Source organism: Brachyistius frenatus, unplaced genomic scaffold, assembly GCF_029030835.1.
Source record: "Brachyistius frenatus isolate BFR_SWC_R1_liver_20210118 unplaced genomic scaffold, ASM2903083v1 Contig_8, whole genome shotgun sequence".
Taxonomy (NCBI): Eukaryota; Metazoa; Chordata; class Actinopteri; family Embiotocidae; genus Brachyistius; species Brachyistius frenatus.
Window position 1 is genome coordinate 3,999,664 of NW_027210607.1, and position 12,147 is coordinate 4,011,810.

Consider the following 12,147-nt stretch of genomic DNA (forward strand, 5'->3'; position numbering starts at 1 on the left):
ATAAATCCACACGTCTCCATCAGAAATGTCTTGTTTAAACTGTAGAGGAGCATGAAGCAAATGTTTGACTTTATTTAAAATTCATTGTTCAGCATTACATTGCCCGCTGGGGGTGAGCCCTGAGATTGTAAAGGTGAGCAGACAGCCTGTGTATGTTTTTTATTATTTTTATTCTGATCCAGAAATTGCAGAATTGCCATCCAGTTGTTGTCCTCCACACCACTCTGCCATTTACCAATGGCATCAAAATATTTGACATCCTATAATGGGATCGCATCCAGAGTAATTCCTGTTACTACTGTTGACTTAGGTGCCCCAAGTAAAATAAATCTATTTTGCCCATTGATGTGAATGAACTCTGTGTGAACCATTTGAAGCATTAATGCAGATAAAGTAGAATACATTCCCTTTCCTCAGATCATTAGCGTCCCACAGAGTTATTACTGAAGGATCAGCTGCGAATACTTCTAAATTTCAATAACACCTCAATAAAACTGAGAAACAATTATCTTCTCAGGATATACATATATATATAAAGTAATCTCCAATTGGATATAAAAATAAATTTTTATAAGAATATCAAAGGAGTTACAAGAGTTTTGCATCCAAACGGCGGGTGACTGGCAAGAGAAATTATACTTCAATTTGTCGGAAATGATTTACAGAGCTCAAGAAAATCACGGTGCTGTTTATATTCTTCAAAGATCTATTTTCTCTCTATGTCACACACACACTGGTACAATGCAGCAGCCTTTGAAAACAGTCTTCACAAGCAGGAGCAAAATGCAATTATGAGAAGTCTTTTTTTTTTCTTCTCTTTTTACCCCAAAATATTTGTTTAACCATTTGAAGGACTGCAGGCAGAAGTGCAGTACATGTTATGAATTTTGACTGATTTAAACCAAACATAAGCAGACGGCGAGAGAGAGAGAGAGAGAGAGAGGCTCCTTTTAACAACATACATGGTTTCAATTTATGATCACAAGTAATCCAGCTGGGTTTTATAAATGAAATAAATTCAATTGACAAATTAACATTTCACTTTCCTCTCTGGAGTGTTTCTTTTCTTTTTTAACAAATAATTTTTGATTGGCTGGCAGCAGGGTGCTGAATATATAACACTGTAAAGTGGTGGCACGACTGAGAGAGATCCTCACCTAATCAATACAAAATATTTGTTATTAACCGATCAAGGGAACCGTCCTTCTCTGAACTTTAGTCAATAAAATAATAAGTCCTTGTTAGATTGGGGACCCCTGCGAGCCTCTTTAAGACCCCAAGGAGTTTTAGAGCCACAGTTTGGGCACCAGTGGCACAGTAGACATGAGTATGATCTCAGTGTAGACACTTATTGTGGAGTGAATGAGCAAATAAATTACCACGACAGTTGCTTACTATACGTACTATTATCACTTTAAAGCTCTTCGATATTTAACTTTAGAAACTCAGATGTGAAGTTTCAAACAGTAAAACAAAGTTAAATCTGCATGTTTATTTCCCTGCTCTGTAGCTCGCCGTACACGAATCAGGTTCTGGTCCCAGCAGAGGAGAGAGTCGTGTCCCAGCAGCAAACCCATCGCTGTGTCTGTACGGTGTGTGTCCGAACTCAAGTGTGTGAGAGCTGACTGAAACCGAGAATTAAATTACAACGCATGTAAACTGTGCATTTGAGTTAATAGCTGTGTTGAATCAGGATAAATCCAGTTAGTTTAAGCTGAGTTTATTTTCCTTCTTAAATCAACTTAAATACACAGTTTACTACTATTTATTTTATTCTTATCAAATAGATTTCAAAGAAAATGTACATATACTTGAAATATGATTTTTTTTTTTCCCAAAAACTGGAGCTTTAAATTTCAAAACTATTGGAATAATTTAACAAATGAGCATTTTACTACCCTTTAAAACTTGCAGCTGCTATTAACTCAGCTGAACCGAGCATTACTACCAGAGGAGTCTTTTACATCTGAACTTTTACTGCTGTTGTCCATAAATACATAACTGTTTGAGCAAAGCATGAAAATAGTTTTGAGATGTATCTAATTAGTAAAGCAACAGTAAAAAACAAAAACAAATGAGAAGCTGATAGGAATCTGCGGTAAACTTGGCAGAGGTTTCCTCTCCTCACCTCAGCCAGGAGCAGCAGCACCCACCAGAGCTGGAAGCATCCCACTGGGAGAGCCTCTCTGTGGTTATCATACCCCATCTAGTGGCTGCAGTGGGTTAAAGGAGACAGGAGGAGGAGGAGGAGGAGGAGGAGGAGGAGGAGGAGGAGGAGGAGGAGGAGGACGAGGAGGAGGAGGAGGAGGAGGAGGAGGAAGAGGAAGAGGAAGAGGAGGGCAGTGTCAGCCGCATTTCTCAGATCTCAACTAGCTGCTCAGTCCACTAAAGTCAAAACACAGATAGAGGGATGGAGGAATGGTTAGAAAGAAAACTGTGCTGCTTTGATTGAAACCCAACTGTGGATGCATATGACTTTAAAATGAAAAGAAAACAGACATAATTTGATTTAATTTGATCATGTGTTTGAATATCTCATTAAGAAGAGCTTCGATATGGTGTGACAATAAAGTTGTTTAAGACGTAACAGTCCTGTAGGTGCAAATTGAATTTGATTTAAGGAACAAAACAAAAAAGGCTTGTCGAGGTGTTGAGACTGAAGCGGTACACGGTTCGTGTTACACAGATATGAAGCTATAAGAATGTGTGAAAGCAATGCCCTCTGGATCCCCTCTTTTCACAACCCTATTATCCAATTGAAAACTGATCTTCAGCAAGCTCCCATTGTGTGCCTCTCTCAGAGAATAAATGCACCAAAATTGATCTCAGGTCTCTGAAGTGGGCCTGTAGACCCGGAGTTTACAGATGGGACCATTTTATTCACTTCTGGTGGCAATTTACAAACATGCAAAACGGAGAGCTCTCCACCACAACCTGTGAGCCAAATGCACGAGTTCCACCTGCCTCCTAACCTTGTTGGAGCACAATTATCCTCCACGCAGGAAAAAAAATGGAGCAGTGACACTGTCAAACAATGTGTGTTAACAATTCACCTCCGTGCAGTGGGAATGTCTTGCAGAAAGAGCAGCCAGTTGGAGGATCTGCTAATGTATTGTGACTCCTGCTGTCAGCAGTTCAGCTCTGCACTCTCTTCCTGTAATTTCCAGCCATCTCCACTGCACTGATACCATTTCAAAAGCCTGCTCACTATCACTCAGACTGAAGCTGCGGGGGCTATTAAGTGTTTGCTCTGGTTTTGATGTTTTACATTGTATGAGAAAGCAAAGAAAGATGCTTTGGAAACACCTGTGTGGGCCAGCTGAATTAAAGATGTTCCTGTTGAAAGGACGATCACACGGTTTTGTGCTGTATTTATGGTCTCCTTGTAAATTCCAGCTTCCAGTCTCTGAGGTACAGTCTGGACCTGTTCGCACAGAGAGACTCTGCTGACGGCTGTTTTATTGTAGAAACTAAACATCACCGAGCTTCCTAATGCTGGGGAATTTTTGAAGAGAAATAATTAATATTGTAATTTTTTTTACAAGCTGTTCTATATGCTTGTTCAGCGAGTAAAGCTGTTACACTGCACTGTAAAAAATAAGCACAAATCACAACCTGTGTAACCTCCCTAGTATTAAGAAGCACACACACATTATAAACATTACAATATATATACCAAATATATATTTTGTTATTAACTATAACTCTATGCAACATCTGTAACTGGTATAATAGCAGATAATAAATGACTGATACTGTAGTATAACACATTTGTAATTATATAGTAGTAGTCTACATATTTTTGTCCAAGTCTATTTATGGATAGGTAGTTTATCAACAGGGGTGTGTTTACATGAGTATGAATAAATAGTGTGTATTGTAAAATCTACATGATTTTTACAACTTTTCAACAAAATGCACTTGTAATAAGTGATTTTCTAAAGCCTTTGACACTGTTAATCATAGTATTGATAGCTAAATGATGAAACTATGACTTCCATATAGTCATAAACGAAGCAGTAATTAGTGACATGAGTGTGAAGGAGCAATATTGTATGTAAAAGCAAATGGTTGGTTCCACACAGATCCGTTGTAGGACCCTTATTCTTATCCAACTGTTTTAATGACGTTTCATTCGTTTTTAAATCTCCCCATTTAGTTTGCTGATGGTGACAGTGGGATTTTAGGAGTCCCACACTCCAATAAAAATACTAAAGAAGAAAATAGAGTGCTAAAGATTATGCTAAAGTATTAGTTAATGTAGCACAAATTTACCAACTTATTTGTACTGGAAGACACACACTGTGAGGCTACACGGGTCATCAGCAAATTAGCTTTATTTGTTTTTGGTTGTTGTTGTTTTTTTAACTCTATAATATTCAAATCCTAGCTGTCCTTATTTGATCCATGATAATGATACATAGTACATTAAAATAATATATGGATTTTATAATCCTTCAAAGAAGTTATACATGTTGATTAGTATATTAGTAAACACTTAAATAGGTCCTTTTATCGGCTCACAACCACAATATAATGTGTTTGTATACAGTTTATTAGGGGTATATACTGTATGCTAAATGCAAAGGGACAATATGAAAATTATTGGGGTTGGGAGGGCATATGAATCTTATATATTTGCTTTTGTAAAAAACTGCAATACCGTCCTACCGCGAATAGTTCAAAACATTATTTATGGAGAATGCAGCAAAATATTGAGAATACAGGTAAATGATTATAGCTGCTTGCTTGGACTAAATGGGAACTCTCTTGGTGGTGATGAGGTTTTTTCATTCATTCACCCCATTAAGGATAAAAAAACATTTTAAATCTGGGGCAAAAAAGTATTGAAAGATCCAGCTCTGCCCTTGAAACAAATGTATATTACTGTTCCTTAAGCGAAAAATGCATATATCTCGCCCTTCTCGGACACTCCCGTCCCCACTAAGAACATTCATACAGTCCCTAAATCAAGATCATTGAAGCAAACTGTTAACTTAAGTCCCACTTTCTCCTGGTAGCACATGAAGTAACCATCAGTTCTACCACTGACCACAACATGAAGTTTGATTTAAAATAGATCAACAAGAGAAATAGGAACGAGCTGTAAAGTTAGGTGAAAAGCTGTTTAAAGCGCTGCTATATTTTTCTTTTTATCATTAAAGAGGCTTACAGATGTTTAAACCTATTTCCTGAGCATCCTTTTAATCAGGCTGTAGCCTAACCACCATTTCATTTGTTCATCCATTGGGTGATGCAATCCATGAAGCCAAAGCTCTCTATTCATTAGATTGTTTTAATGTGCCTGAAAGCAGTTGTACAAATAAACAAGCAGTTACAGTGAAAAGAGAGGGAACCCTGAGTCTGTGCATTAACCCAGGAGGGACTCAAACTCCAACTTGTGCCTTTTATCAAATTAATCCCACGCAACATAATTTTGAACGGCCCCGAAAAGGACTTATAAATTGCGTCTAATAGGCTCCAAATCAAGCACTAATTAAAACTGCATGAACCTTAATGAATCAGAAAAATTGAGACCCCAATTTATTGGAGTTGTGTTTATACAAGAGCTGGTTTCAATAATACATGACGCAAGCGCCTGTGTGGGATGAGCCCGTCTTCCTAATGCGAACCTCCTGTGAGTGTGTGTATGTGTGTGTGTGTGTGTGTGTGTGTGTGTGTGTGTGCGTGTGTGTGTGTGTGTGTGCATCGGTGTGGTGTGTTTTGGCCCTCTCGTTGTCATTACAGGCCTTGTTAGAGGTTAATTTTAGCAACATTCGGGCGTCTTTAGCGCTGCAGAAGAAGACGGAGCCGCACGGTGCCAATCAGCGTCACAGGTGTTCATAATTGTCTGTCTAATTGCTTCATTACTGGCGAGGAGGCCTGAGCCCCGACTGTGCTTGCACCACATCTGGATTTTGGGAAGCCCTCTTCAGCTCAGACGAGACGCCCCCTCCTGAGTGTTAACATGTATCTGCTTGTTGCCGTGATTTCCCAGGAGCTCGTCATTTATTTGTACGCCGAATCCGACTCAAACGCCTTTAATGGAAATTCCCATGGCTGGTGGGGCGGGGGTGGAGCGCTTATGGCAATTTGGTGACAGGGGGAGCTCATTTGTTTTTTGCCGTGAATGATTATGAAAAGACTTTTAAACTATAAATAAATAAAACAACGCAAATTATGTCAATGTAGTCTGTTGAAGTACAAGGAGCTTTTTGTCCCCCCCTCTCTCTCTCTCTCTCTCTCTCTCTCTCTCTCACTGAGTGTTTTTGTGTGTTATTCCAGTCACTTGTATGCTTAGAAGACCCTTGAGATTTCCCTCAAGAGACCTGCTGTCCTAATGAATCAAGCCTCTCCAATGTGGGAAGGACCTGAGGGGAGAAAACTGTGATTCTTTATGACTGAGACTCCAGCAAACCTGCCAAACTCACCACAGATCCCTCCTCACTCTTGTTATGTCAGATTACAGGCTAAAAATGACAACAAAAACCTACATGGAAAGACCTTTGTGAAAATCACCTCATGTCTCTCTGATTAGTCACAGACTAAAGACACGCCTCCCCCCGTAAGGAAACGGGCGATTGATGAGGCTGAGGTCACCAACGTAAATGAAACATTTAACATGCCATTTGCAGGAAGCGCCGCAAGATCTCCCCTCTTTCTCTCCCTCAGATAGGACGTCCGTGTGAAACAGTACGAGAGGGGACCGAGGCTCGACCTCAAACCTCCAGCCACCTCTGCCCACCCACAGACGCTGTTATGTATCCATGCTCATGTCAAGCCCGGGCCTGCACGTGCCAATTAACTCCCAACCATATGGATTTCAACTGTGCCTTTTGGCAGATGTTTGTCCAACCCATCGCTCAATTTGGTCCCCCGAAGGGAGTTTGGTGTCACCTTTTGGGACATTTCTGTCAGATTTTGATTATGAGTCTTCATCAAGTGGATTGGCGCTTTTCCCAAAGGTGAAATTACGGCCCGGTGTGGCTGTTATTTATATGAGGGTGTACATGAGTACCAGGAGTTACTCATGAGAGTCTCTCCTGATGTTCACGTGTAAAATGTGTGCTCAGATTAGAGGAACAAGGTGGATCATATCCTTTGAAATGTACAGATTTATTTGTATCTTAAAACATTTTGGCGGTACAGCTCCTATGCGGCTGCTGTCAAACTGTCGGGGCATGTCACGACTTGATTCTCCCTGACAACAGAGCTGCAGGCTGCTGCCTCTTCAGTCAGGCATGCTGAAGTCCTCTGAGGGCCCGCTGGTGTTTCATGAAATGTCAGCACTCCCAACACAACATGCTAGTCTCGATTTGGATCATGCCACACCGCCTACTGATGCTTTAGGATCACACACAGGAGTCCGGTAATAGTGACGTAATTAGATGTGACATAATAGCCAACAATGAGCATCTTATGTACATGAAACGTTTACCAGCCTCGTGTGTTGCTTATAATTCTTCAGCAAGTCAAAAACAGGCTGTATGGTGTCCAACTACAACCTGGAGTCAACATTTCCCGCTATTGTGTGCCACAAATTGCCTCAACAGTGGGTTATTTTAAATACAAGTGGTGAAATATTTCATGTTCTTTGCAGCTTATGTGCAATAGACTTGGCAGCAGCACAATAGCTATGGGAAGTGATTTATTTTCTTAAAGTAATTAAATGCCTACTTGATCATTTTTTCGGAGAAAATGTGAGAATGTGGCAAACAAATTAAAGGAGCACTCCATGACTAAACCTATCCCTAGGATTGGTGGAAACATCACAAGCAAAACAGGAGCCAAACCTTCTTAATCTACGTGGCTACATTTGGGGAGTTTCTGAGGAAACAATTCGGAAACATGCTTTCTATTTCTGTTTGCGCCCGATTATTAATTTCAATTTATGTAACCCCACTTACTCCCACAGTTTAATTAATGATGCTTGTTATCAGCTGTGTTTAAGAGGTAATGGACAATGCTGAATTTTGAGTGTTTACAGCGCTGGAGAAAAATCCTGCTTTACCCCTTTGTAATGGACTGCCAGCAAACAAGAGATTAACAGTGTTTGTCACTCTTCCTGCAGCTGTGTTATAATGCAAAGCAAGGAGGGGAGGAGGGAGGAGGGAGGAGGGGGGAAAGGCATTAAGCGCATAACTTTGAAATGGTGACTTGAAATAGCTACCATGGTCAGAAGGACTGGCACGCCCCTCCATCACCTAATCCATACCATAATTCCTGATCTAATTAGAGGAAGGCTCGGTGCTGGGCCTGCCATAAAAGCATGCTGAACACAGACAGAGCGTGTGCCCAGAGAAGGGAAGCCATAAGAAGTCAGTGGAACAGAAAGAGAGAGGAAGTGGGAGAAGGAAAGAGGAAAAACAAGCACACATTACAGTGAGCTGAGCAGGTAAACGTGGCTGGCGACTGATTTAAAGCGCCGTGTGCTCATGTTGAAGATTACTGACTGTAACAGCTTTGGAAATACATGCAACTTTGTAAGAGCCAACATATTTCAGAAATGATACACAAACATTCTGTATTTTAGCAATGAAACTAACAGGGGGACTGGATGGTGGCGCTAATTAGCACTGGGTGCTAATCTCTTTATGCCGTAGCAATAGCTAAGAAGAAGTCAAAAATAATTGCGTCACACAGTTTTTCCAAGTCAGTTAATCCACTGAATTCTTAAACTTAAGAATCAATGTAAAAATCAATCAGCAAATTCTAAATATAGTAGTTTCAAAACATTTGATATAAATTAGGTTTGTGAAGCAGCTTTAATAAGACGCAAGTATTTGATTTATTCAGAGTGCAGAGCCGAGAGTTAGCCTGACCCACCTCTTGCTCACAACTTCAGTTGTTGTTATGCTTACAATCTTGAAACCTTGTTAACATTAAGGTTTGCACGGCCACCGTCAAGGGCTGACTTACTGAGCAGTGGGAGAGGCGAATGTGACGACGTTAAAGTCAATTGTTTGTTTCTAATTGTAGATCCAACAATGGCGGTGGGTGGTAGAGCGAGATGAGGCGACTCTAATAGTTGGAGCTAATATAAAGAATAAAGATTACAGAATAAAGAGCAACGCCTAAAAAAATTAAATCTGCAATTGTCATTTATGACATGGCGTTGGACACATCGATGGAGGGTTTCTGTGGTTTACAGCTTGGTATACGGTATATAGTAATCATTACCTAATGGTTAGAGGCTGCTCCAATAGTTTCAAATTAATGAACTATGCCCATTTGGATGCAATGACTGGAAATAGTCTTTAATGCAGCGTGGCCTGACCCATATATTTAGAAAGTGAATTTGGGTCTGGTAATGCCTCCAGCCTCGAATATGTCATAAAAAAAAAATTAAAAAAAGAAAAGATAATTGTTATTTATAATTTGTTATGTGTGTACTCAAATTACCTACTGTGTCATTTTGGACCTCGTGTAGTGTTACAGAGCCATGTCTGTAAGAGGGGGTCCAAGTTTTGTTATGTAAACCTAACTTTTGTTCTTTCACAAGAAAACTCAACAGAGCACTTTTAGTTCAGGTTGTTAAATTAATCATTTGTGTGAATTTAAAAAAATATAATAACAATACAATGGCAATATTTTAACATAAATGGAAGCGAGGCCAAAGACAACACAACTGTTTTCCCTGCAAAAAAACCCTAGTGTAGCTGTATCTTTGTATCAGTGGGAACCTGCATTAAATTCAAGAAGCTACTTTAGATCAGACTATCTATAGCCTGTTTCTTTTTGTACTGCATCAGACTACACAGTAACACAAAGTGCACCTAACTGACTGCATTCACAGCTGGTCAGTGTTGCTGAAACAAAATCCAGTGCAATTTTACAGCTTGTATTAGTATAGGTTGAATGTTATGTGTGTAATAAATGCCGTAATTAAATAACAAAATACTTATGAAAGAATTAACCCTTTATTTTGTACACAATATTGCTGTGTAAGAACTACAAAGAGCTAACCTGCTGCTCATCCAATAATTTGAAATTTACAGTTACCATAATTAAAAGCACAAATGACTAATTAGAGTGCACAAAATAGTAATTTAAAAGTGGACATTTCTAATTTGTAGTCCTGAATTACTCCTGGAAATCCCCGACTCCTGCAGGGCTCTTTGGATGATTACTCATACAGCAAAGTTGAGCTGTTGCAAAGAGCAGGAAAACCTAACGCACAAGCTCCATCTTTGTTTGTGATGCACAGGCCTCACATTTTCCCCTTTTATCTGGACAAGATGAAGTCATTTAAACGGCTCTGCTCGGCTTCAAAGTGTCTGTTTGAGGTCTCAGACCGGACGCTTGCTGCAGGTGCCGTGTTGGAAACACTGATGCAACACCAGAAATGGTCCTTTCCATACGGGAGGGGAGGGGTGCAGGGGAGAGGCAGCGAAGTGAAGTCACCTCATGCGTCTACCTGCTAAGACATGCTGCCTAAATTCAAATTTCCACCATTTGAAGACCTTTCAAAACCAAACTGCATAAAACCAAGTGGTGAGATAAGATACCTCCCCTGGGTACCCAGGTGAAAGTCATGAAAATCACTCTGCTGCTTCTCCAGATACAGTAGGGCCACAATAAGTTAGCTGAGGATTACGCTGTTAAATAGCCAGAGGCTGCACCTGTATCATCAGCCCGGATAACTGCACTATTGCATACCACACAATCGGGCATTGCCAGTAATGTAGACTGTGCTCTGAATTACATTCATGGGGGTGTCGGTAAACTCCCTTGTGATGTATCTTTGTGGGTTACGAAATGAAATTCACTGATCCACAAGTAAGATAGATGTGCTTACCAAGGTCAAGGAGGCTCCCCAGCGTAATTACACGACTACCAAACACAAAGGGCATTGTTATTGGACAAGTATAATGCCGCACATTACCAGAGCAACACAGCTGTTTCTATCAGCGAACACTAGCTTGGGAAGACATAGGGCGGGCATCAATTTAGCCTACTTATCTAAAGTCTCTAATTACTTGGTTTATTTGATAAACAGAACAAGGAGAATCCTTAAATGATTCTGCAAGATCCAAAGGGGATTAATTTCTTACTCCTTGGAAAAAAAAAAACAAATCGTTGGTAGAATCCCTTATTTCACTCTTTAATCACGCATTAATTAGGAGCAATAGGGCACCAGTTACACTTGGCATTTGGTGAGATTGCAGGGGGGAGGGGGGAGAGGCCTGCATTAGCCTCTCCAGAGGAGGAGGCAAGCACATCAGGCTAAGACAAAGACGACACAATCAGACAGAACAGCAGGAAGTGGGAGTCGGGAGAGTGGGAATCTGAGCTGCTTCAAGCCTCGTTCACACATAAAGCTCTTGTTCCTCGATCAAAAACTCAGGCTGGATACTCGTGGACGGACAGTCTGGATGAACTCATTCACCTCTGTGTTACTTTAATGTCAAGGTTCTCACAATGTGGCTGATAAACATCCATCGTCCCATCCATCCTAAAACCACCTATGTTCACTGTATATAGAGAAAACATTGGCCCTTGCAACCGAAACTGTATTTTCCTGCTGCTGTTTAGTGGCTAAGAAATGTTATTTTGCACAAGCTCAGTAAACGTCAACACGCGTCTCAACCAACTAGTTTTTTTGCCACATGATGTGATTGTTTTAAAACATGCAGCAGCGACACAGAAGTCACTGAAGTGAGAAACGGTTGCACGTGAATGTGTAAACGTCTGTAACAGTTCAGAGCGTGTGGAGGCGAGGCTTGAACTCGGGGAGGTTTAGTTTCGCTGTAAAAGAATCACCCTCATGGAGAAAGGACTGAATGACCGGTGCAAAGCAGAGGCTACACACCCGGGCTATGTTTACATGCACGGACCGACTTAATGAATGTCCAATTAAGGTTTGTTTGAGTTATGCTATTTACAACCAGCTGGCAAAAGCATAGGAAAAGTCCCTGAGTACCAGTTTGACTATGAAGGCTCTTAAAGGGCAGCAGCAGTAATTCTTTTTGACTTGAAATGCATCTGTAACAGAAACTGATTCGCGTACTTGGCTTACTTTTTGCTGATGTGTGTGACATCACATGGAAGTCTCAATCATATAATGAGCTATTAGCTTGTACGTCAATGTGACGTGATTTCATTTTGTTATTTAATCATTAAACTAGTTATGCAAAAAGTAACCCT